The following is a 26,111-nucleotide window of genomic DNA, read 5'->3' as shown; positions in this document are numbered from 1 at the left end:
CGTTGCTCGCTGCAGCGCCACGCTTCACTCAGCTGTCCTCGAGACATCTCCCGGCTCCATCGCGGCTGTCAGCATCGGACATCACATCTCTGCACCTAGGGGAAAGAGGAAGAAACAAAAGGTGAGCAGAAGGAACACAGAAGGAAAGCCTGATTAACAGCCATAATACTTACCGGCTTTTCTTCCACATTTCGGGTCAGCGCTGCCCCGTTGGCAGGTACCGTACCCCGGCCCCTATGGGGAAAGGACAAGAGACATTTCTGGGGAACGATAAGGACATTTAGAGGGATCACCGTCATCACTACTCACCTCGGCAGTTTAACCCCTCGACGCATCGCCTTCATTCTGCACCTGAAATAAAGGACAGATCACAGGTTAGAAAGACAACATAAAGGGGGACTCACTTGAACTTTGAACTTTCATGCTTACGGCGCATCGCTCAGGAAAGTCAAGTGGATTTTGCCAGCACCATTCTGAAAACCAGTGAAGTAACTGGACAAACACGCGCCCCTGCACCAGAAGCAGGATGGAGAGTTCATCCTTCCAAACCATAAGGTGAGCTTAAACCGGGATTTGGAGGAAGTTAGAGAGGAACGAAGGGGGAAGGGGGACAAGGGGGAGCTAGCACACTATTCTGCAGACTGTTAATCCCCTTTCTCATCTGCAGAAGGATATTCCTACGGGCCAGGCAAGCACGATTTGGAGGTCCTGTCCAATCGGTGTTCCGGGTCCTGCGCATCACGCTAGAAGAGGCCACAGCAATCCAGACTAGACCAGCGCCCCCGTGGGAACCAGGTGAGCGTTACAGCACCCCATTACTATTGTGGCACTTTTCTCAATGGCGAACGTGGCGGCAGCAAGAGACTGCTCGCACGCGAAGTGGCCTTGCATTACTGCATCCAATGTGCCGCTATAGTAGGCCAATGGTTTGTGTCCTAGGGAAGTCTTTTGTGTCAGCACAGCCGTCATAAGAGTCCCCTTGCAATGTGAGAACAGGTAAAATACGCGCTCATAATCAGGATTGGCGAGTACTGGAGTACTCGAGATTAGCTCTTTTAGTGACCCGAACGAGTTACTCATTTCTTTTGACCACTCTATTTTCCTGTTCTCTTGCTGGGCCTCTTTGAGTGCTTGCAGTAATGGTCTGGTGTAGGCTTCATAATCTAGTAGCCATGCTCTGCAATAGTTACACATTCCTAAGAATTTTTGCATCTCCTTCACTGTGGTTGGTAATCTCACTGACCTTATTGCTTCCACTCTGTCAGGTATTATTCTTTTCCCATCCTTTGATATCAGCTGTCCCAGCTTCTGATTGGCAGTATTGTAGTTTCCCTCTGTCCACTTTGTACCCTTTATGGGCCAGCAGTGTCAAGAGGGTAACCGAGTCTCTTCTGCACATCTCTTCACTGTGCGCAGACGAGCAAATCGTCTACGTACTGAATGATCGTGCTTTAAACTGTTAGGTTACCCAGGTCTTCGTGTAGTATGCGATTGAATATGCTTGGACTCTCACAGTATCCCTGAGGTAGCCTGCAATGCTCGTATCTCTTCCCCCCTAGTGTGAATGCTGTCAAGTATCTGCTCTCTTCTGCCAAGGGGATGGAGAAGAATGCATTTTTCAAATCCACCACTGTGAAATGTGATGCAGTTTTCGGGATACTGCACAGTATGGATGCAGGATTCGGGACCAAAGGAAATTCTTTTTGTATGACGTCATTTAGGGGGCGTAAATCTTGGATCATCCTCCATGCCCCTCCTTTTGCTTTTTTGATCGGATAGATACAGGTGTTACATGGGGAGTTTGATGGCACTATTATTCCCTGTGCTAGCAATGCATTTATTGTCTCTTTTATCCGTTCCTCAGCTTCGCGGGACAATGGGTATTGCTTCACTCGGGGCACAATTGCCCCCGGTTTGAGCTTTATCACAACTGGTTCACTCCATGCAACAAGCCTACATCATGGGGACCTGTTGTCCACAAATTGTTTGGGACCAGTCGCATGTCATCTTCAAAAAATGACGGTGGTGCTCCCACCACTGCCATCAACTGGACGGGCACTTGTCTTGTTTGAATTAAAATGTCACAGGGTATTGCTATTTCCATTATTATCTCGCCATCACTCTCCGAATCAGAGAAGAGATCCTCAGATAAGTCACGTAGGGCAATATCAGCATTGATGCACAGTACAGTGCGCCATTCACACCCATCTATGTCCATCCCAATTACTGCAATCCTTTTTGCTGATACTTGTACAGCATGCAGGTCTAAGGATACCACTGAACCTGGTGCTATGTACTATTGGGCGGAAGATAAATTCTGCTGGTATCCTCCACTCTAACTTTTTTAGCTCGGGAACTACTTGGGGCAGTGTTTTTAATCCTTCGATGAACATTCTTTCGTCCACTGGCATGCCACGTATTTCTGGTGCTGTTGACCGGGCGTGTACCACTAGCATTACGCGTAATGGGCATATTCCTGGGGTTGAGCACACTATCCCTCTTTCTGTAAATGATATTGTCATGTTGAGCTTACTAAGAAGGTCCCTTCTGAGCAGGTTTATTGGCGATTGTTCATAATACAGTAAGGGTGTCTTTACCGTTTTGCCCCCCACTGTCACATCCAAATCTTCTGTGTAAGGAACTTCAATTACAGCCCCAGAGAACCCCTGCGTCTCTAACTTCCGGTTAGATAGCGGAAACCAACCATCACGGATACATGATTTCTCGGCTAACGAATCTAGCATAAATATGAACTGCTTGTCTCCTATCTGCGCCCCTACCAATGGTTCCTCCGCTGCATCGTAGGTGGTAGATAGAACAGGACATGCAAGTGTTCTCTGTGGGCTGTCCTATGCTGGTTGTCTCATTGTCCCCCCCTGGCTGAAGACATTTCCTGAAACTACTGACACACCACTACAGGGGGCCGGGGCTGGTGCTCCGTTGGCATTCGTTGCAAAAGGGTTGCCTGGGGTGTAGTGCATATTGTCGTTGTTTTGTGGGTGATTCTGTGTTCTATAATGGTGCGCTTGTCTTTGCTCTGCGTACCCCTGTTCTTGTTCCCTATGTTGTCGTCCCATTGGAAGACCGTATGGGCTTCCCGGGTGGGGGTTACCATAGTGTTCCATCTCTTGAAATCCGTTGTTCGATCTACTCCTGCACTCTCTAGAAAAGTGCCCCCACCTCCCGCAGTTCCAACAGCTTCCCTGCGCACCTCTGGGACCTTGCCATCCATTTCCTCCGTTTCCCCCGTACCCTTGTACACCCCCTCTGCGACTCCTGTACCCACCTCGTCCCCCTCGAGGGGCCCAATCTTGCCACTGCAGACCTCCGTTCTGCTCCTGCTCGTTCCACTGTGGTTGCCCTGTTCCTGTCCAATTCGTTGCCATCCTCCCCTGTATTGCTACCAGCCCCTCCTCCTCCTCTTCTCCCTCCCTGCTGTGTGGGAGCGCTGCTACCGCTGCAGCGACCTTCACCAGTTTTGTTTGTACTAACCTTGCCTCGTCTGCCAATCTTTTATTCTTTTACAGTGGTGAACTATTATACTCTGTATTTCGGGCCACCCTTTCGCTTCAATATCTGCAATTTTGTCAAGTGCCTTTTGTACCTCTTTAGGGAGCCCTCTCTTTATTATAAAGTAAAATAATGAGGTTGACTGATACCAGGGCATGCCCGTTTCCGCTCTCCACATCTCCTGGACCCGAAAAATGTAATCCATAGCATCTTCTCCATCATTCATCGTACATGCATGACTGACTGCAAATCTGGGGTGTCTGGGAATGTCTCTCTTAATGCGTCCCACACCCTTGCACGTACTGTGTTAAAAGAGGCACCATCATGGCGATCGCAGTCTAACGTTACCCCCGGGAAGCCAGCCTTTACCCATACTCTGTCAGCTTGATCCCCAACTGCTGATACTAGCAGACTTTTCACATCCCCTATTGCTAGTGGTACCCCGGCTTTGTGTTTCTCAAATGCATATATCCACTTGCTTGCCCCTCCTGATAGCGGTGGTAATAGTTTTAACAAATTGGCCTTGTCCATCTGAGCCCAGGGTATGTAATTCGGCCTCCCTCCTCCCCTGTGTATTAGTGGGAGTTGTAACTTCCCCTTTGTTGTCTTACCTGTACTCACCTTCATTCCGTTCTTTCCTAGTGGCGCCATTTTCCCCAACCTATTCCTTAGTCGTCCTGTCCATTCTTCTTCCAATGTTCTTCCCGAACATGCACCATCCAACCCCTCATTTCCTCCTCCCTTCACCATGCTTACTCTTTCACTTTCCTCTAAGTGCTCTTCTATATCGCACAATAGTTCCTCTCTACCCCCTGTGGCCATAATCTCATCGTCAGTATGCTCCTCCCTCTCCTCCAGTTCAATTATTCGAGTTGGTTCTTCTTGTATTCTGAACATTAGCAGGGGTTCTGTTGAGGTCTCTCATATTTAGCAGGGGCTCCGCTCCTAAATTGTATTGTATGATATCGAGATTGCATTGATAGGTCTCTCTCCCACTACATAGGTCTCCCGAGTTTAGCAGGGGTCCTGTCCCCAAATTTTATTGTGTGATATTCAGATTGCATTGATAGGCCTCTCTCCCACTATACAGGTCTCCCAAATTTAGTAGGGGTTCCGCTCCCAAAATTTGCATTGTAAGGATTATAATATTCCTAGAGTCCCTCCTACCATACAAGACTCTAGAACATAGCTAGACACAGTCTCAAGCACAAACCTAGCTTAACCACCATAATATACTCCAAGTGTAGACCAGACCGTGATAATATAGTCCTACCGCCCTCACCTTTTTTTCCGAGAGACCTACATAGACGGCACTGAACTTTGAGCTACACCCCGACAACTGTTGGTCCAATACCACAACCCCATCAGACAGCGCTCTTAGGATGCACAAACCAACCCACCCGGAGAACATACAGCACAAAAAAAATCTCCCAAGCCTACCAACACAAGAAGAAATACCACCACTCCCATCACAAGACACAGCAGCCAATCACTCAACAGGCACCTCCGCACCGAGCACCAAAATGCCCCGGACCAGGAAGGGACGCCGAGAAAGGGCACAAGACAAGGCTGCACTGGTCACAGACACACAAATCCAACCTACTACCGAAGCAACAACCGCAAATAGAGGAAACACAACACCAAAAACCAAAACGACCAGAAGAAACCTCCAAAGGAAAAAATCCTTACATCTCACACCATACCTCGCAACAACCCCGGAACCCGAATGCCCATACGACACGGAGACATCAAGATACACAAAGAACAGCCCAAGACCACCAGAAAAAAGACGGGAGCATCCAAGAAGAATGTGGATTGAGTCCGACCCCATCACCCCTTACATCACAAGAACAGAAGGACACCCTCAACACCCGTGCCACACCGGACATAACGGCGACAAAGATCTCATAAACAGCAACCCAAACATCAACCTAAATGACCAATTCAATGAAGAAGAAGACTCCACAGACCTCCACCTAACCGGCACAAACGGAGAAGCAACACCAATCAACAGCCAAGCTTTCAATCTAGCAGACCGCCTCAATGAAGTTGCAGCCTTCGCTGATCCCCATACGCCCTCCCACAACGAAGATGCAGCTTTCGCTGATCATCATCTTCATCCACCCCGAATCAGTGCCAATAACGATGCACCACAGCTAAACAACCACAAACCAAAACAAGGAACAACTAACGAGCAAAACCACACCAAAAAGATCCACTGCAACCTCATCAATGCAAGGTCAATGCCCAAACATGCCACGAGATATACAATCTGCTCTACGACGGAGGGATCGACGTCCTGTTTGTAACAGAAACTTGGCTGGACGACAACTACAAGATCACCCTCAACAACTGCCTGCCTGACTACTTCAAATGCGTCCAAGAAAACAGAAAAACCAAAAGAGGGGGAGGACTGGCAATCATTCACACGGAACACCTGGATATCAAAAGTAGAAAATCCACTAAACATCGATAAATGCGAATCCCTAATCATACGTCTAGCAGCAAGCCCCAAAACAAACTTGAAATTCATACTAATATATAGACCACCAACCTACGACACAACCTTCGTAGACGCCTTCAGAGAAGCAATCACCGTCCTAGCCATCAAACACAATCACCTGATAGTTCTCGGAGACTTCAACATCTGGTTCGAAGGAGAAACCACGACCATACAAAAATCGCTAACCAGCCAACTAGCAGCAATGAACCTACAACAACTAGTCAAAGGAGCCACCCATTCGGCAGGGCATACACTTGATGCAATCTTCGTGAACCAACAACTCCTTACCACGGCACCCCCAATACAAATACCCTGGAGCGACCACCTCATCATCCCCTTCGTAATCAAAATGTCCACCCCAACAAACAGTCAACTGTAAAAAATAACGAACACCATGAAAAGAAATTGAAGAACCATCAAAAACTCCAACCTGAGTGAATTCCTGGAGCTAAGCAAACCACACCTATCATTCATGGAAGAAGATGACCTGGACAAAAAAGTAACCCTGCTGCACTCCTGGATTAGGACAACTATAGACAACATCACCAAAGAAAAACCCTTCACTTCTTCCCATAAACGGTCTATGGCAAAATGGTTCACCCCACTACTTAGCACCATGAAAAGGAAAAAACGAAGACTAGAACATGATTGGAGAAAACAAAACGACGCAGCGAACAAACTGAAATTCCTACAACACAACCGGGCATACAAAAAGGAAATAGAAAAGGCAAAGAGGAAACACTATGACAACTGAATCTTCGAAGCACCAAACACCAAAAAAGAACTCTTCAAAATCATAAACGAAATTAAAAACCCCCCGGGATGTAACAACACACCAACTCCGTCCTCGAAACTTTGCAATGACCTGACAGACCACTTCAAAAACAAAATCACCAACATCCAGCAAAGCATACAAAGCAGACCGTCTGATCAGACCACAACCCCTACCTTCAACCAGGAGGAACACCCTAACAAACTACGAAGCTTTCCTGAAATATCAGTGGAGACATTCGTCAAACTGGTGAATGAAAGCAATAACTCAGGGCTCCCCGAAGACCCCTGCCCACCGGACATATACAAATTGATTCTTAGACAAGGAACGGCCATGGAATTTCACAGGAACGTCCTCAACCATTCCATCGCAACTGGGAAAGTGCCACAAGCCTTCAAAACTGCATACATCAGGCCACTACTGAAAGATACAGCGGGAAATGAAGAGGACCTCTCCAACTACTGACTCATCTCCAACATCCCGTATACAGCCAAGCTGCTCGAAAAATACATATACAAAACAACCCAAGAGTTTATAGAAGAGCACAGCCTACTAGACCAGGCACAAGTTGGCTTCAGACCACTGAGAGGAACGGAATCAGCTCTACTCTCAATATGGGATGATCTAAAAATCAACGCAGACTCGGACAACAGCACTGCCTTGATACTCCTAGACCTATCGGCAGCATTCGACACAGTCAACCATGACACCATCATAACGAGATTAGAAGGACTCGGAATAACAGACACCGCCCTACTATGGATCAAATCTTTCCTAACAAACAGAACGGAAACGGTATGGATGAAACCCTTTAAATCCAGCCCGAGAGATTCCATCTGTGGAGTACCACAAGGATCATCCTTCTCCCCGCTATTATTCAACATCTACCTGTATCTACTCATCAGAATCATCAAAAGCCACGGCCTCACCTGCTACAACTACGCTGGCGATACACAAATAATCTTCAAAATACAAGACAACCTGGAAATAAACTCAATGCTAGAAAACTGCCTCCGCAATGTATTCTTCTGGATGAACTCCAACTCCCTCAAAATCAACCCAGGCAAAACTGAAATAATGATAGTCACAAAAAATGGAGGTGAAAACCAACTCATCCCTTGGCCAAGGGAACTCGAGGCAACCCCAGCACCATCTCCGATTGTAAAAAAACCTGGGGGTCCTGATGGACAATAATCTCACGCTAGAGCCAAAAGTAAACACTCTCCTCAAGAAATGCTTCTTCCTCCTGCGAGCAGCAAAGAGGATCCTACCGTTCCTATCGTTCGCCAACAAAACAACCACCATCATCGCCCTCATCTAGTCCAAAGTAGACTACGCCAATAGTCTATACCTAGTCATGCCTGACCGACTATTAAAGAAACTACAACGCATTCAAAACGCCACAGCCAGACTACTCCTGAAACTACTCTGCAGGGAACACACTACACCAGTGCTGAAAACACTACACTGGCTACCAATAAAACAACTAATAAAATTAAAAACAATTTGCATTACGCACAGAGCAGTACACAATGAAGGCGCTGAGTTCCTAAGAGACAAACTGCGCCTACATCATCCAACAAGAACGCTCAGATCAAGCATGGACATCCGCCTGGAACCGAAACCCTACAACAAAAGAAAACTTGGAGGATCCTCCTTCTCTCACCAAACCCCGAAAACCTGGAATGACCTTCCAAAATACAGACGTAACACAAGAAACCACCTATTATTCAGGAAATTACTCAAGACCTGGCTCTTCACATCATAACTAGAAAGACCGGCCACAGGGGCACACACACAACTAAAACTTCAATGAACATAGAGAGACCCTGATACACACCGATCAATCAATGGGAAAAAGCCAAGGTAGATATCCCACGACATTCTAAACGACCGAACGGGAGACAGCCGCAATACGACCAAAGACCGTAAACATAGCAAGACAAAGGCCCTCATTACGACCATGGCGGTAAGTGAAAAACGATGCCGGTAAATGATTACCGGCATCGCTTACCGCTAGGTCCGCTCATGACCCGTGAAAGTGCAAACCAAGCGGACATGCTCTTAACGCCATTGCGAAGGCCGTAAAGTACCTTACCGCCATGGTGCTAATTCCTCCATCGCGAATGCAAGTGCTACAACTACAACAACAACAACAACAACAACAACAACAGGCAGCACAGAGAAAACGCAGGAGGAGAAGGAGGGCAAGGCAGGGCCAGCAAGCCCCACCAGCACAGCCAGTGCCACCACGCAGGCAGCCCCCAATCCCACGCATCCGATCCAGTCCATTCAACCTCACCGCTGAGCAGCTCCATACCTTGTACCGTTTGGACCGGGACACCATCACCACCATCGTTGACATGATACACAACAACATCGTCAGCATGATAGAAACACCCACCACCATCCCCCCTACTGAAGGTAGTGTCCGTGCTCCACTTCCTGGCCACAGGCACCTACCAGCACACAGTGGGGCACTTGCATGGTATTTCACAACCATTACTCTCACATACGCTGATCCAAGTGCTCAATGCCCTCCTCAAGCACACAGACGACCACATTTCCTTACCACGGTCTGCCCAGGAGATTGCAAACACCAAAGTGGGTTTCCATGCACTAGCCGGCATACCTGGTTGCATTGGTGCCATCGACTGCACCCATGTGGAATTGGTGGTCCCACATGCCATGGAGGTAGCGTACCGCAACTGTAAACTATTTCACTCAATCAACGTGCAAATGGTATGTGACTCCAACAGGATCATCACACATTGTTGTGCCCGATTCCCCGGATCAACCCATGATTCAATGGTCCTGCGTAACTCCACAATACCACGCTACATGGAGCGACATGCAGGGCCAAGATCCTGGCTACTCAGTGAGTCTCATGTCATGGCCATGGAAATGTGAAGTGGGTAGGTGATTGACGTACCAATGCATACTTTACCCGGCTGAAAGGGGGGGGTGATGCATACTTTACCTGGCTGAAAGGGGGGAATGATACATACTTTACCTGGCTGAAAGGGGGGGGATGATGCATACTTTACCTGGCTGAAGGGGGGGAATGATGCATACTTTACCTGGCTGAAAGGGTGGGGGGAATGATGCATACTTTACCTGGCTGAAAGGGTGGGGGAATGATGCATACTTTACCTGGCTGAAAGGGGGGGAATGATGCATACTTTACCTGGCTGCGAGTACCAGAGGCAATGGAGCCAGCTCATACCCTAAAGCAGCCCAAACGTCAACTGACACCTGTACACATAATGCCCGATGTAAGCAGCCCTACCATGTGAATGAAGGTGTGTTCCAACCATGACACAACCATCTGCAAGTGCATTGTACCGATTCGGACCACATTGACCTCAACGAAATGCACCTACATGTAATGACTTCAGCCAATACACGGCACCAAACACCATCAACTGAAAGGCCAGTCCCCCATAACTGCGCACAAAGGAGGTACATGACGAACAGAAACATCAATAGACCACTACACAGACACTGAGGCCCAAAAAATGTGCCTATCAACATTAGTAGTGCTCAGTGGGGTCATCATGAGGCTGACAGCAATGTTGCCATGATGAGCGCGTTTATATCACAGGACACCTGCCAGGTCACCAAAACAAACGCCATGAACGAACACAGTGGATGGGCACTCACAAGGCACTGGACCCCCCTGCATACATTGGTTGATGGCATGCAAAACAGTCCATGAGAGGAATACACATATACCGGTCACATGGTGTGACTCCATTTGTGCATGTAAATGTGGTACAAAGTAAGAGATGAATGCATGTAATGCAGGCACGTTATAATTTGAGATTCGATGTCATGACTGAAACATACATTGTTGCCCACATACAGGTGATGCAGGCTATCCCCTGAAGAGGTGGCTCCTTACACCAGTCCGGAACCCACAGAACCAGCACGAGGAGGACTTCAATCGTGCACATACACGAACCCGTGTGGTGATTGAGCAGGCATTTGGCCTATTGAAGGCACGGTTTCGCTGCCTCAGCAGGTCTGGTGAGGCACTCCTGTACCGCCATGAGAAGGTGGCAAAGATCGTCATGGCATGTGTCATGCTACAAAATATGTGCATCAGACGGAATGTGCCCCTACCCCCTGACGCTGAACTGCAACCACCTGACGATGAGGATGAGGAGGGTGGGGATGGCGCAGCACCTCAGGGAGGCAGCGATGCACAGGAGGGACGTGACATGCGTCGGATTCTGATCAACCAATGTTTCTAGCACACACGGATGGGGGGTGTCACATGGAGATGGCAATTGGGGCACTGTGTCTGGGATATGCACACCGTGGACTGTTCACCAATAAAGCACACATACGCAATGAGCAATGTCCACACATGTGATTTGTGATCAAGCAAAAATTGTATTGTAAATGTGAATTCAATTAACACACCCACTCCCCCCTCCCCCCTCAACTCCCCAACCCACCCACTCCCCCCTCCCCCCTCAACTCCCCAACACCCCCACTCTCCCCTCCCCCCTAAACTCCCCAACACACCCACTCATTGAGCCCGAGAGCCCCAAATGGGAAAGCAGATTCAGGCAGAAGCAACGCAGCATTGCGGAAAACAACCTCCCCACGGGGAGCCCGAGAGCCCCAAATGGGAAAGCAGATTCAGGCAGAAACAACGCAGCATTTAGCATTTCCCATTTGGGGCTCTCGGGCTCCCCACGGGGAGCCCGAGAGCCGCAAATGGGAAATCAGCTGTAGGCAGAAACACTATGCGGCATGTAAACACAACCGCGTTGTGTTTCTGCCTGCTGTGGCTTTCACTTTGGGTCTCCGGTGCTCCCCTGGGAGCACCAGAGACCCAAAGTGATAGCCACAGCAGGCAGAAACACACACAACGCGGTTGTGTTGGAAAACGCTGCAGTTTTTCTTTCTGAGTTTCTCAGGCTCCTCCGAGCCGGAGGAGCCTGAGAAACTTGGAAAGAAAAACCGCAGCGTTTTCCAACCCAATAACGTTGTATTTATGTTTGCGGTCGCTTCAAAAGCGACCGCAAACATAAATACGTTTTTAAAGCTGCGGTTTTATTTCTAAGTTTTCTGGGCTCCTCCAGCCCGGAAAACGTAGAAAAAAAAACGCAGCTAGTGCTTATTTTTTTAAAAAATAAATAGCACTTACCGAGATTCAGCTGCAGCTTTCCTGCTCTGGTCTCCGGTCCCCGTCCTCCGCGTACAGCACTAATGAAGGGAAAGCCATCCAGCGGTAGCTTTTGTTTACTATAGCTGGCTGGCTTTTCCTTCATTAGTGCAGCAAAAGCAAAAGCCAGCACAGGAGGGCATCCATTTCACAAAATGGATGCGCCCATGTGCTTGCTTTTGCGAATTTTGAGCTTGAATAGCTCAAAATTTTACATAGGAAGTTTTAAAAAAGAGAATGCTAGTATTTTATTTTATGTTGCCTATCTATTTTTTCAAATATTTTTTTTTACTAGACCATGCCTTTAACATCTACTCCAGCATTGAACAGTGGATGGATCTGAATTGGATGTGTTTAAACGGAAAGAAAACTGAGTTCATGGTCTTCGGTTTCCAGCAGGTCAGAAACTCCCTTTCCCCAGAATACAAATCTTTTCAGATAGATAACACACAGATCAAGGTCCTTGATAAAGTTAAAATGCTCGGCATATTGATGGCAGCATCATTAGGAGTCGAAGCACAGGCACAATGCACAAAAAAACGTGCGGATACTATCTTAAACTCCTTAAAATCATCAGGCCCTATCTCTCAGAGGATAATTGCACCACAGTGGCTAGGGCAACCATCCTATCTCGGCTGGATTACGGAAATGCCCTGTTGGTAGGAGCAACCAATAGATGCATTCAAACCTTCCAGATTATATAAAACAACACAGTCAGGATTATTAAGCTCATATCCAAACACGATCATATTAGCAATTTCAGGAGAGAATTGCATTGGCTTAGAATAGAGAATAGAATTCAATTCAAAGCCCTTACCATCACACATCGCTGCAGTTACGGCAAAGCTCCTGTGTACTTGAAAGCAAAAATTCACACATACGTGCCCACTTGCTCTATTAGATTGGCCGACCAAAACAAAGTGGTGGTAGAGAAGCATAATCGTAAAATAGGCCTAGGCAAATCCTGCCTGACAGTTACTGCAGGACTTTGGAACGTCTTATCCATTAATATAAGAAAAGAAGTGAATTACTTTAGGAAGCACGTGAAGACTCATATTTTTAGCTAATTGACCCTCATTTTACATCTAGCTGCATTCTGTGTTTTGTCCCGTGTCTTATGATGGTATTACATGTGTTCATGTTTCTGCACTCCGAGACTCGCGAGTTACCAGCGCAATGTAAATGAAATAGAAATAGAAATAGAGCGAAAAAAAGAAAACGAGTTTGATGTATACAGTTGCTAACGGTGCTAGGTGCTTCCATGACAACTCTGCTTTCCGGGGCCGTTGAGCACGGCAGGTCAGACCTGCTGGGTGCACAGGTCCAGGAAAGCAGAGTTGTAGGGTGCCGGTACGTTGCTACCGACATCCTTATTTCTGGACCAGCAAACTCGTAATGAGGCCATATGTGTCAGAGTTGGCTTTTTTTGCCTTCCTCTTGCACACTTTGCCCTCTGCATGAAATTGTAACAGGAAGGAGAATGCATGCGCATGTCCCTCCTTCACGTTGAATTTCAGACGCTAACCCTCTGCTCTTCCAGAACTATTAAGGACAATATTGGCTCTCTTGCTCCTGCACTCGCTGATTTCTGCAATCACTCTTTTAATACTGGGTCTTTCCCCTCCTCCCTCAAGCACATTTTTCGGTGCGCCCCCTCCTGAAAAAACCTTCTGCAAACCTGTCTTGTCCGGCTAATTACTGTCCCATCTCTGTCACCCCCTTGCTTGGGATACTCTTGGAGAAGCTGGTCTTCCCCCAATTAACCCAACACACTGAGCTTGTTGGTTGCCTACACAACCATCAATCTGGATTCCGAGAATCCAGAGGCACGGAAACAGCACTTCTGAACACCCGTGAAGAACTGCTCGCATCTCTTGACTCTACCTCTCCAGCGGTTCTCATTCTACTTGCTCTCTCGTCTGCTTTTGACACGGTGAACCACTCCAACCTTTCTCCCTGGCTCTTTAACATCTATCTTGCTCCTCTTACACACCTAATTTTCACCTTCTGCCCTCACTTCTAGTGTTATGCAGATGACACACAAATCTTCTTCAAACTTCCCTTTGATCCTCTCTTACCTCCTCCATCATTCCTGACTGTCTATCTGCCATCCAGTCCTTGTGTGCCTCCAATGATCTCTGCATCAATGCCAGCAAGACTGAGATCCTTCCTGTTGGGACTCCTGCTCCCTCTTTCTTCCCCTCACTCTGGCCACCCACAATGGGCTCGCCCCCTCCTCCTTCATCTGAAGCCAAAAACCTTGGTCATATTCAACTCCTCTCTTTCCTTCCTCCCTCACATCCAGGACCTTGCCAAGAAGTCCCACTTTCAACTCCACCTCTCAAAGGAATCCTTCAATTCCTCACTTTCCCTCAGAAGCTCAATGTCTCTAGAGATCTGCTACCTCTCCAGTCTAGACTACTGCAATAGCCACTTAGCCTCTTCCTTAATTTACCCTCTTCCTCTCTATGGCCTCTCCAGCTAATCCAGAATAGGGCTGAAAAACTTGTCCTTGGCCTCATGCCCAGGACCCGCATCCCTCCCTCCAGCCCTGAAATCTCTCCACTGGCTCCCGGTTGCTGCAAGGATCAAATTCAAATCTGTCTGCATCATCCATAAGGCTGTCTGGGGCTGGGGCCCACGCTATCTACAACTGACTCTCACTAAATACTCTCCCTCCAGATCTTTACGTTCCTCCGGCACCAACTCTCTGTGTGTCAAGCACTTCACTAAACAGCGAGCTAGTAGCCAATCTCTTTCCTCGGCTGGCTTCCTCGTATGGAACAGCCTCCCCCTTCGTCTCCGTCTTGAGCCGGATCTCCTTAAATTTCAGAAGCTCCTCAAGACTTTCCTTTTCACCCCTTCCTTCCCTCCCTTCCTCTTGTGCTACACGCCACAGTCACTGAGATGGGTGACCAGGGCCCTTATGGGTCCACCTGCGTCCTGACCTCCCACACCCAATCGTCTTCAGCCTCCGGCCATCCCTAGCACTTGCCTTGCTGCCCACTGGCCTGTGCTATCACAGGCCTGCACTTATTATTGGCAGTTGACCACCCTTATCACGTGATCTCTGCCAGTCACTTAACAGTTGCTTGCAACTTACTTCTTAGCACTTCCCTCTGTGGTGCTCCAAGCACTTACCTCCCTTCCCTCATCCCTTCTCTCCTGCTCTACACTTGCACGTTCTGAATGCTCACAAGGCCTAATAGGACCACCTCTCTCTTTCATTGTCATGTTGCCTTTCATTCCCATGTTCCCTCCCCTTTGCCATGTGGGCGCTTTGAAAAAGAAATTACTTGATGTATAATCGCCTTACAAATGCACAATAAATAAATACAAGCAAATAAAACCCTAGCTCAGAAATCCTTGTGAAGGAAATGAAAAACGAGCTAACTGAGATGACAAATGTGCTTCACTACATTTCCCGCCAGGTCCAGCAATCCACAAGCGCAGCAACCAACATTGAAGAGAGTGCGCAAGCATTTCCACAGACACAGCCACCCTATCCGGGGACAAGGTCCTCATTCGAAACACAGTGAGAAAGTTGAAAGAGCCTCGGATTCGTGGCCTGTTTCAAGTAATCTTCTCAACACCCACAGTAGTGAAGAGAAAAGAACGTTGTGCTTGGCTTCATCACCCCGATGTTGAATGAGATACCAGCAGCATGGTGGAAAGAGGAGGAGTGACTTGACGGGGAGTATAACTCAATTTACATTAACATTTTGTACCATATTAAGGTGTTACAGGAAACCCACAATGAACTTCAATGATGGACAAGGAAAAAGAAAAGGAGCTGGGATTGATGAGAAGAGTGGGGCAAAAGTAAAAAGCATTATACTGTTCTGCATCTTTGTTTTCTGTCTTCTCCTTTTCTTCTGGTATTTAGCACATAAAGATAAATTGAGCCCATTAGCTGGTGGTGAGAGGGAAACACGAACTAAGAGAAGTGTGACTAGTACACTGTCAGGAACCGGGTCAAACATCCACAGAGGGACGCTCCTGTTGACAGCAATGTGCCTAGTCCAGCAGTAAAACGTGCGAGTACCCTTGTTGGAAGCTATAAACATTCCTTGCTTCGGAGAAAGTCTCTGTTCCTGTTCCACTACGGGTTACCAAGGTGACTCAGGACGCGAGCACCTTCACGTCACTCAGCTGGAATCAAGGCTACAGCTGAGGCCCGCGTTGCGCCCATTATAAACGGCGGGTGCTTCTGATTGAAGTTCAGGACCTGGCTGCTCTTGCCACGTACTCTAGATTCTGCGGTTTTTGCCTTTGTTTATTTTTTTAGCTGCCCTTGTCTGTTCTTGCCCTGTTCCTTGTTCCCCGTTCTTACCGAACATTTTGTTGCTTTCCATCCTGCTCCTGCTTTGTTTCCCTGCTGGACTGACCTTCTGGCTGCCGAGGCTGACTGTTTCCCAGATTAATTTGGAACTTTCCTCTGACTCCTGACGCCGCCCGGCTGTGCACCGACCCGGAAAGTGAACTCACAGTCCCCATTGTCTAACAAACTATTTACTTTCTTGCTCCCACCTTACCAGACCCGGCTTGTTCCACGGATTGCTTTCTGGTATACAATTTGTCTTTGTCACTGCCCACTCATTGCTAGACCCAGCTTGCCTAACGGATTGCCTCTGTCTCACGGCTGGCCTTGAATTGCATCCTTGGTAATCAACTTTACTATACTGAAACTGCTGCACCTCCTACAACACTGTTATTACACTTAGGACATATAAAGCACATAGACTAGAGACGCTCGTGGCAAGTGCTTATGGGTGTCCTCGTGCCATCGGGGTAGTCTTTGGGAATTTGGACTGGGGATCTCCTAGTCGTCCTCGTGCCGTCGTGGTAGGTCTTCTGGAAAAGTACAGATTACGCAGACCGTCCATCGCTGCCACGTCCTCCGTAACAACAGCTACACCAGATCTCACATCGGACTGGTTTCATGGTAAAATTGTTTGTCCATATATATTGTTTGGATAAATATAGTGTTCAAGTTTGCTTACCTGCTCATCGTCTCTGTTCACTGTCCTAGACTCCAGTACTGGTATCCCGGGGACACTACAACCTCACCCTAGATTTTCCGGCCGTCTCATTGTACCCCATTTAAGGTGGGTTACGATCACTGGGAGGCAGAGGGGGTTCAGGGCCCAGTCGGTTGATACTGATATTGTTCTGTTTTGTTTGCAACAGCCGGTGAGTCGTAGGCGTGTGTCTCCTCTTTTGACTGCTAGGTCTCTTTGTCTCTTTTATTTCAAAGAGCAAAGAGTTACAACAGTAGAAAGAATTCTTCAGCTACTGTACATGACTTCTGGAACCTGTCCTCCTTCCAAGTAATTAACTCATGGCAGTGGGTCTTGACATAATCAGAAGCCTAATCTAACATGGAGACTGCTGACTCTCTCGACAACCTGGTTCACCTGGTTTCTTAGTTGCGTGCGGATATGACCGCAGTGCACGAAGCCACACATCGGCGTATAGATGACTTGCAAGTAGCATCACGCCCTACGGGAGCAGAGTCGCCTGTCCCGCAGGTGACGTCTGGCTCTGGGTTCCCCCTTCCTCGTCAGGATCTGGTTCTGGCACTCATGTCCACACAATTTCCTCTGGCTGCTCCAGAGAGATTTCATGGGGATCCAAATCAGTACAGAACCTTTGTGAATCAATGTAGGGTGCATTTCTTTTGTCAACCTGCTTCCTTCCCTGATTCCATCACCAAAGCCGCTTTTGTTTTGTCGTATCTCGGCAGGACTGCCGCCGCCTGGGCAAACCCTCTGCTAGAGGAGAACAGCTTGATGCTATATGACTGCAACGCCCTCCTCAACGCCATTGGTCTTGTTTCTGATACCAGGTCTAAAACCCAAGCAACAGACTTTGAATGACTTTACGTATGACAAGGAGACACTCCTCTCCTTACCTACCTGGCTAGATTCAATCAGCTTGTCGCAAAAACCAGTTGGCTGGGAGACAAAAAAGCTGCTGTGTTTTATAAGGGCTTATCGGAGACACTAAAAGACCCATTAGCCACAGTCCCTGTAGTGCCAACAGGCTTCTCAGACCTACTGGACTTGGTGTTACAGATTGATGCCAGGAAGGCGGAAAGGAAGGGGGAGGAACTGCCTCTTGTCTCGGTTCAACCTCACCCGGAAACCACCGAGTCAAGAATCTGAACCCATGCAAATCGGTGCAGTCCTGGGCCCGCTTACACCTGCAGAGAGGGAAAACAGAAGAGTCAAAAACCTCTGTTTCTATTGCGGTTCATCGGACCACTACATCCGGTCTTGTCCCAAGAAACCCAACAAAAAGACGGGAAACTCCAAGACTCGTCAGTTGATGGGGTCTGTCTGCCGAGTCTACCTGATATGGACCCCAGGTCAAGTGTTGGTTGTTCAACTTTCACTGTCTCTGTTCCACTCTCACATTCACAGAGCCGGCCTTGGATTGCTGCAGCAATCCTGGATTCTGGTGCCAATGGCAAATATATGAACATTTCATATGCTCATGAATCTGGTATCCCTATCATTCCCAAGGATAGACCTGAAGTGATCAATGCAGTAGATGGAACCACGCTTGTTTCCGTTTTGGTTACCGAACACACTGCGGACATCATGATGATCACTGAAATCGTGCATAGTGAATCCATTATCTTCGATCTTATAGCCCCTCCGTAGTTTAAAGTCACCCTTGGACTCCCATGGCTGTCGTTGAACAATCCCTGCATAGACTGGCAGAAACATGAGGTATGCTTCCTTTCTTAATATTGTGAATCTCATTGCGTGGAAAACAGTGCCCATATGTCTTCAAATCCCTGTCATCCTCTTATGGATACTGCCTCGGTAGTTGGCTCTTTGACATCCACAGCCCTGCCAACAGAGTATGAGGCATTTGGTGACGTGTTTGATAAAGGGAAGGCAGAACAGCTTCCCCCACATCGGCCGTATGACTGCCCAATGGATCTAGTCCCGGGGCAAGCATACGTAACGGTCAAATCTATTCCCTTACACAGATAGAGACTAAGATACTCAAGGAATATATCGACAAAGCCTTAAGTACACGGTTCATTCACCCTTCCCATTCCCCAGCTGCTTATCCATTGTTCTTTGTCCCAAAAAAGGAGGGGGACCTGAGGCCCTGTATTGATTACAGGGCCTTGAACGCTGTAACCGTTCGCAATCAATAACCTTTGCCGTTGATCAACACCTTGCTAGATCAGCTGGGCTCTTCTGCCATTTTTTCAAAACTGGACTTAAGGGGAGCATATAATCTGGTTAGGATATGCGAATGGGACGAATGGAAAGCGTCATTTAAGACACGTTCGGCTTATTTGAGTACTGTATAATGCCATTCGGTCTCTGCAATGCCTCCACAACGTTTCAGAATTTTATGAACGATGTGTTTGGGGACATGATTGATAGGTATATGGTTGTGTATCTAGACGACATATTAATATATTCATCATTGTATCAAGACTATGTTTCCCATGTAAGCTCGGTATTACAGCGTTTAAGAGAAGACCACTTGTTTGCCAAACTAGAAAAATTTGTCTTGCCCGTGTCTGAGGTGGGATTCCTTGGATATGTGTTGACCAACCACAGAGTACACATGAATCAGGCCAAAGTCAAAGCTATTCTAGATTAGCCAGTCCCGGGTAATGTGAAAGCGGTACAGTCATTCTTGGGTTTTGCGAATTTCTATAGTCATTTTATCAGAACCTTCTCTCGAATGGTAGCGCCTCTTACTGCGTTAACCAGTAACAAACGCAGGTTTGTGTGGTCTACTGAAGCACAAAACGCTTTTGATTCCTTGAAAGCCGCTTTCACCTCTACACCAGTGTTGCAGCATCCTAACCCGGCCTTGCCATTTCATGTCGAGGCAGAAACTTCTGGTAATGCCATCTGTGCCATTTTGTCTCAGCCTTGTGGTGATACTGGTGTTCTTCACCCAGTTGCCTTCTATGCAAGGAAACGTACTGCTTATGAATTCAATAACACCACTACTGAATGTGAATTATTGGCTATACGGGATGCATTTAAGGAGTGGAGACACCATTTGTTGGGTGCTTCACACCCGGTCCAAGTGTACACTGACCATCTGAACCTCTTGGCTATGAATTCGTTCAAATGTTCGACCCCTCGACACGCTAGATGGCATGAATTCTTTTCCTTGTTTGATTTCACTGTATTGTATTCTAAAGCAGATGCAATCTCCTGTACGGTTCCGCACCAGTGCCCAGGGAGGAGGATTCCTTCCTCTTGCCGTCACAGATCATCTACAGTTGTACCCCACAGCCGTCATTAAAGGCGTCCCTAAAGGCTTGGGTCTCGAGTAGGCCTCTGGAGGACGCAGGGTTTAATCTCAATATTGTGAATTCCCTGCCGTACATCCAAGGATGCCTGTTCCTGCCGGATTCTGGGACACGACGTACTGCCATTATGTGGTGCCATGATGCCATATTCTCGGCCCACCCAGGCAAGAGAAAGACCCTCGATCTTTTGCAAAGATGGTGCTGGTGGCCATCCATGCTCAAGGATGTACAGGAATACATCCAGATTTGCGCCATCTGCACCCAGTGTAAATCCACAGCCTCCAAACCTATTGGCCTTCTGCAACCACTACCAATACCCCAGGACCCCTGGACAATGTTGTCAATGGACTTTATCGTGGAACTCCCCGTGGCTCAGGGATTCAACACCATTTGGGTGGTGGTAGATTTCTTCACCAACATGACCCTGTTCGTGCCATGTCAAGGCCTGGCTTCAGCTTCCGTTCTCGCAGACCTATTCTTGAAGAATGTTTTCAGGTTTTTTGGACCCGCTTCTGTTAGGACAGTTTTTCTGAAGTCCAACTAAGGGTTTGATAAAACCATTCATCTGAGTCAGTACAAGATTCCACTCTTAGTATAAGGCTGACCACCCGAGTTCATGGTAGTGTAGACAGAGCAGCCAGGCTTATCTTAGGAGGGAGAGAGGGCTGTAGAATCAGTACAAGTGAAACATTGTAATACAAATGATCAAAGAAACACTGAAACACTATGTTTGTAAAAATAAAGGATTTATTTAAATACAAGTAGGCCCAGATAAATCTAGGGGTAACTAAGCACTAAAACATTATATGAAATCACAGTATACAAACACAACACTATACTTGAAAGGACACAGACACAGGTATAGACCTTATTTGAAGTATCTAACAGTAATTCTAGGGAAGTAAAAACCTTTTCATGCACATTCATCATAGGCCAAGCCTATTCTTGGGGAGTAAAAACCAATGGTTACTTTTTACAATTATATTCAGTAATGCAGGGGCAGCAGACCCTTCCAGTTGTATAATGATTCTCAGTACAAATCACTTAATCAGTCAACTGGGCAATATACATTTGGTGAATAGGGGAACACTTATTCTAGGTGCAGTAAAAACCTATAACTACTTTTGTGATAACACACAGTTATACTAGCTGAGTAAAACCTAAGGATGTACTAGACAATTGCAGGTGCTTTTGAAATCAGGGAACCCCAGATTGAGGTAACCTCACAATGAAGGGGAAAGTAAAACCCAATGTCACACTTTACTGAATGACTCAAAGTTATTCTAGGTAGGCAACAACCTAATACAGACCTATACAGTACAGGCTAGCAGCAAGTCAGGAGAAGCAAGACCCAGTTGGGGGACACTTATAGAATTATCCTCAAATGACTAATCTGGTGATACCAACACTTTACTTTTGGGAAGAGGCACAACCTAATCACAGGAGAGTAAAATACCTTCACATCTACTTTCTATTATACTGGCAAAACAGTTGCTAAGGAAGAAAATATGTTAACCATACGTTTAAGAATAGTGCATCACACATTCATGATCAGTAAGAACTTTTGTAACTGTTCACTCTTAGAATTACAGTTACCAACCAACTCTTTACAAGTAAGTAACTTTTAAACACGTATTTTCTCTTCTGGGCAAAAAGCCCAATCCCTTCAAAGTCTTTCCCTTGGTCTTGGTGCATGAGTGTTCTCAGTGGCAGAAGGGGGGGTCACTAGGACTAGTGACCAACAGGCAGTGTCAGAATAGGTTCTTTAGTAGCAAAAGTCAGAGTTCTTAGGAAAACTGGGCAAACAGATGAGTACTTTACTTAAGAGTTAGAAGAGGGTCCAGGGGCTTCGCAGAAGACACCCTAGCAGGATTCTAGCAGTAGGACTGGGTGCACTGGATGAAAGGCCTCCCCATCACAGCAAACAAACCACAACTACACAGAAATCCTAACCAGTTTACGGTAAGTACATACCCAAGCCAACACAGTACCTCATTGAAGAAGATTTTGCAGCAGGAGATCTTCAGGGTCTGCAGCCAAATACCCCGTCAGTGGATTCCTTGTCGTGGAGATTGAAAACAAGACCTCAGAAGGGACTTTGCAGCAGGGATCGATGAAGAAGGCTCTAGGCAAGGTTTCCCTCATGGCTGAATGTGGTTCTGCAGATTTGGCGCCTTTTCAAGGAGCACAGAGGAAGACAGAAAATTGCGGTTGAATTCTCATTATTACAAAGTTGCAGCACTCTGGTGAAGGGACTTTTCAGACTCGATTTGTATCTCTGGAGATCCACCAGGATGCTCACGAAGTTTTAACGAGATTCGGAATTCGGAAGACCATGCAATGCACGATGGCTTGAGGTCCCAGGGTATTTGGGTATTGCAACAATGCAAGGTTGCAGAAACGCGTGGGATGGCTCAAAATGCAGGTCTTCTTGAGTCTAGTGGGTCTCATTAGGCTCTGGGTTGGAGTCATCATTTGTCGGAGTCCCCAGGTCAATTGGAAGGAAGGGCTACAGTAGGCTCCAGTTAAACAGCAGCCGTCCGGTCGCTGGAAATTGTTTTAGCTGCGTTTCCTTCATCTTCGTCTTTGGTTTTGGTTCCAGTTGTCGACCTTTCTTCAGCTTCCAGGTTCGCAGTATTTATCAGGAATTACAACACAACCTCTGCTTTCTCTCCCTGCATTTTACAAGAAGGGGCGGTCTGGTTGTCCAATCAGGACAACCAGTCCCCCACTAGGATTTGTCCCTATTCAAGCAAGGCATAAGACAAAGGGCTGGGGAGTTATGGACTCCTCCCTCACTTCCTGCTCTCACAGACAGACTGGAGCCTGGGCGGGGAGTCCAGGGGACTCCCGCTGAAGACAAAAATCACACAAAGGAATTTCCCACCCTGGATATCAGAGGAAGGAACAAAAAATGACAGGAAACACTAAAATGGCATAAAAAAGACAGGGGCTATTTTGGTAAAAATTGACACCCTTAGGTCCCTTTACTGCAGCTGTGAACACAGCCCGCGGTAAAGGTGCACCAAATTAATACAAGGTATCACTGCCACCAGCTATTGAAGGTTAGCTTGTCACTGTAACATAATTGTTACAGTTTTAAGGTGAAAGGGGATACATTGTATCTCCCCAGCACTCCTGGGGCGTGCTGGTTTTACAGAATAAAATGTAAAATGGATCCAAAGATCCTTTCTACCCTTGGGAACTGTAGTTCACTCAAGGTTAGCAAAAGTAAGTTAAGAGGGGAGCCCCTAGGGCAACCCAGCAACAACAGGCACTTATTGCCAATAAGTTGTTAAAGAGGATAACTTTAAAAAGACACTATGGAGTGTCTTAAAAATGACACCAATAAAAAGAGTTAAAGAGTATGTGAGTGTGGAAAAAGGTTCCCACTCACTGAGGTATTAAGGAAAAATATCCCACTAGTAAAGCAAAAAGTTCTGGGGTTGACCCAGGTCAGGAAGATTTACCAGTTCTGTAAAAATCTTACCTAACACCTTCCATCATTGTTTCCGACCGTGGTTCACAGTTTACTTCTCATTTTTGGACCTCGCTCACAGCCGCGTTTGGAATCGAGGAAAGATTCTGAAGCACATACCATCCACAAAAAGATGGCCAGACGGAGAGGCTGAACGCCACTCTGGAGCAATATCTCTGCTGTCTCATCTTACAGCACCAAGAGTCATGATTGTCGGTATTAGTGGTGGTAGAATTTGCATACAACAATCCACTACATACCTCAACTGGAACTCCGCCTTTTTTTGCTCTATATGGTCAATACCTGCGATCTTTGCCCTTTGACCAGCCATTATCCCTCAATCATCCTGCCATTGCTGATTGTGTCAGAGAACTCACAAGCTTACACAACAACATAGGGAATCGCTCACGTGAGGCTCAGAAGAGCGCCAAAAAATATGCTGACTGGCACCGATCGCCTGCTCCAGTGTATGAGGCTGGTATGAAGGTATGGTTATACACCAAAAACCTCTATATCCCTGGTAGACATCCACTCCTTCCACGCTTTGTTGGTTCTTATGAGATCGTCCGGGTCATCAATCCTTTGGTGGTGAAGCTGGCCTTGCCCACCATTGGAAAATCCACCCTGTGTTTCATGTTTCGTTAGTGAAACCATTTCATTCTGATACACGCCTTCTTCCTCATCCTTCATTGGCGCCTGAGAAGGGTTCTGATGAATATGAAGTGCAGAAGATCTTGGATACTAGGGTGTGTGGTGGTGTCAGGTACTATTTAATTGATTGGAAGGGTTACGGACCCGAGGATCGAACATGGGAAACGGTGGATAACATCCCTGCTCCCCTTCTTTTGGCCAGGTTTCATGCTTCTCGTTCGGTGAACGTTCCGTTGGGGGAGGATACTGTCAGGAACTAGGTCAAACATCCACCGAGGGACACTCCTGTTGACAGCAATGTGCCTAGTCCAGCATTAAAATGTACAAGTACCCTTGTTGGAAGCTATAAACATTCCTTGCTTCAGAGAAAGTCTCTGTTCCTGTTTCACTACGGGTTACCATGGCGACTCAGGACGCGAGCCCATTCACGTCACTCTGCTGGAATCAAGGCTACAGCTGAGGCCCGCGTTGCGCAGGGATGCGCCACGCTGTCCTATTTAGACCCACCCATTACGAACGGCAGGTGCTTCTGATTGAAGTTCAGCCCTTGTTTGTTCTTGCCCTGTTCCTTGTTTCCTGTTCTTACAGAACGTTGTGTTGCTTTCCGCCCTGCTCCCACTTTGTTTCCCTGCTGGATTGACATTCTGGCTGCCGACGCAGACTGTTTCCCGGATTGATTTCAGAACCTTCCTCTGACTGCTGACGCCGCCCGGCTGTGCACCGACCGGAGAGTGAACTCACACCCCCAATGTCTCACAAACTATTTACTTCCTTGCTCGCACGTTACCAGACCTGGCTTGTTCCACGGATTGCTTTCTTGTATACGTTTTGTCTTTGTCGCTGCCCACTCGTTACTAGACCCAGCTTGCCTAACTGATTACCTCTGTCTCACAGATGGCCTTGGATTGCATCATTGGTAATCAACTTTACTATACTGGAACTGCTGCACCTTCTACAACACTGTTATTACGACCAGGACATATAAAGCACATAGGCTAGAGACACTTGTGGCAAGTGCTTATAGGTGTCCTCGTGCCATCGGGGTAGTCTTTGGGAACCTTGACTGGGGACCTCCTAGGCATCCTCATGCCGTTGTGGTAGGTCTTCTGGAACAGTACAGACTACGCAGACCTTACATCTCTGCCACGCCCTCTGTAAAAACAGCTACACCAGATCTCACATCGGACTGGTTTCATGGTAAGATTGTTTGGGCCTCATTAGGACCCTGGCGGAATGGGTTTAACAGCGCCGGTAATAGTGCCAGAGCTGTTAAACCCATTCCGCCCTATTATGAGGTCCCCTTGCGGGACCCGCTCTGGACCTCTGGTCAGACCAGCCGTCCTTTGCGGGTCCCGCAAGGGGACCAAGGAGCTAACAACGGGCCCATTATTAACGGGCCCGTTGTTAGCTCCCTCCCCATTCCCATTGAGCCCTATGGGGGCTCGAATGGGAATGGTTAAATTGAATGAAGAATTATCGGGTCCTCCAAGGTTGGAATGGCCCGGTAATTCCTCATTCAAGGAACCCGGACTCGGACCCTTTTTGAGGGCATGGCTGCCTACAAACTCGTAATGAGGCCCTTTGTCCATGTATATTGTTTGCTTACATTTAGTGTTGAAGTTTGCTTTCCTGCTCATCGTCTCTGTTCACTGTTCTAGACTCCAGTACTGGTATCCTGGGGACACTACAACCTCACCCTAGATTTTCTGGCCCATC

This window comes from Ambystoma mexicanum, chromosome 5p (genome assembly GCF_040938575.1).
Source record: "Ambystoma mexicanum isolate Mex_15411 chromosome 5p, UKY_AmexF1_1, whole genome shotgun sequence".
Taxonomy (NCBI): Eukaryota; Metazoa; Chordata; class Amphibia; order Caudata; family Ambystomatidae; genus Ambystoma; species Ambystoma mexicanum.
The sequence above is the reverse complement of the archived record's forward strand: the minus strand, read 5'-3'. Positions refer to the sequence as shown.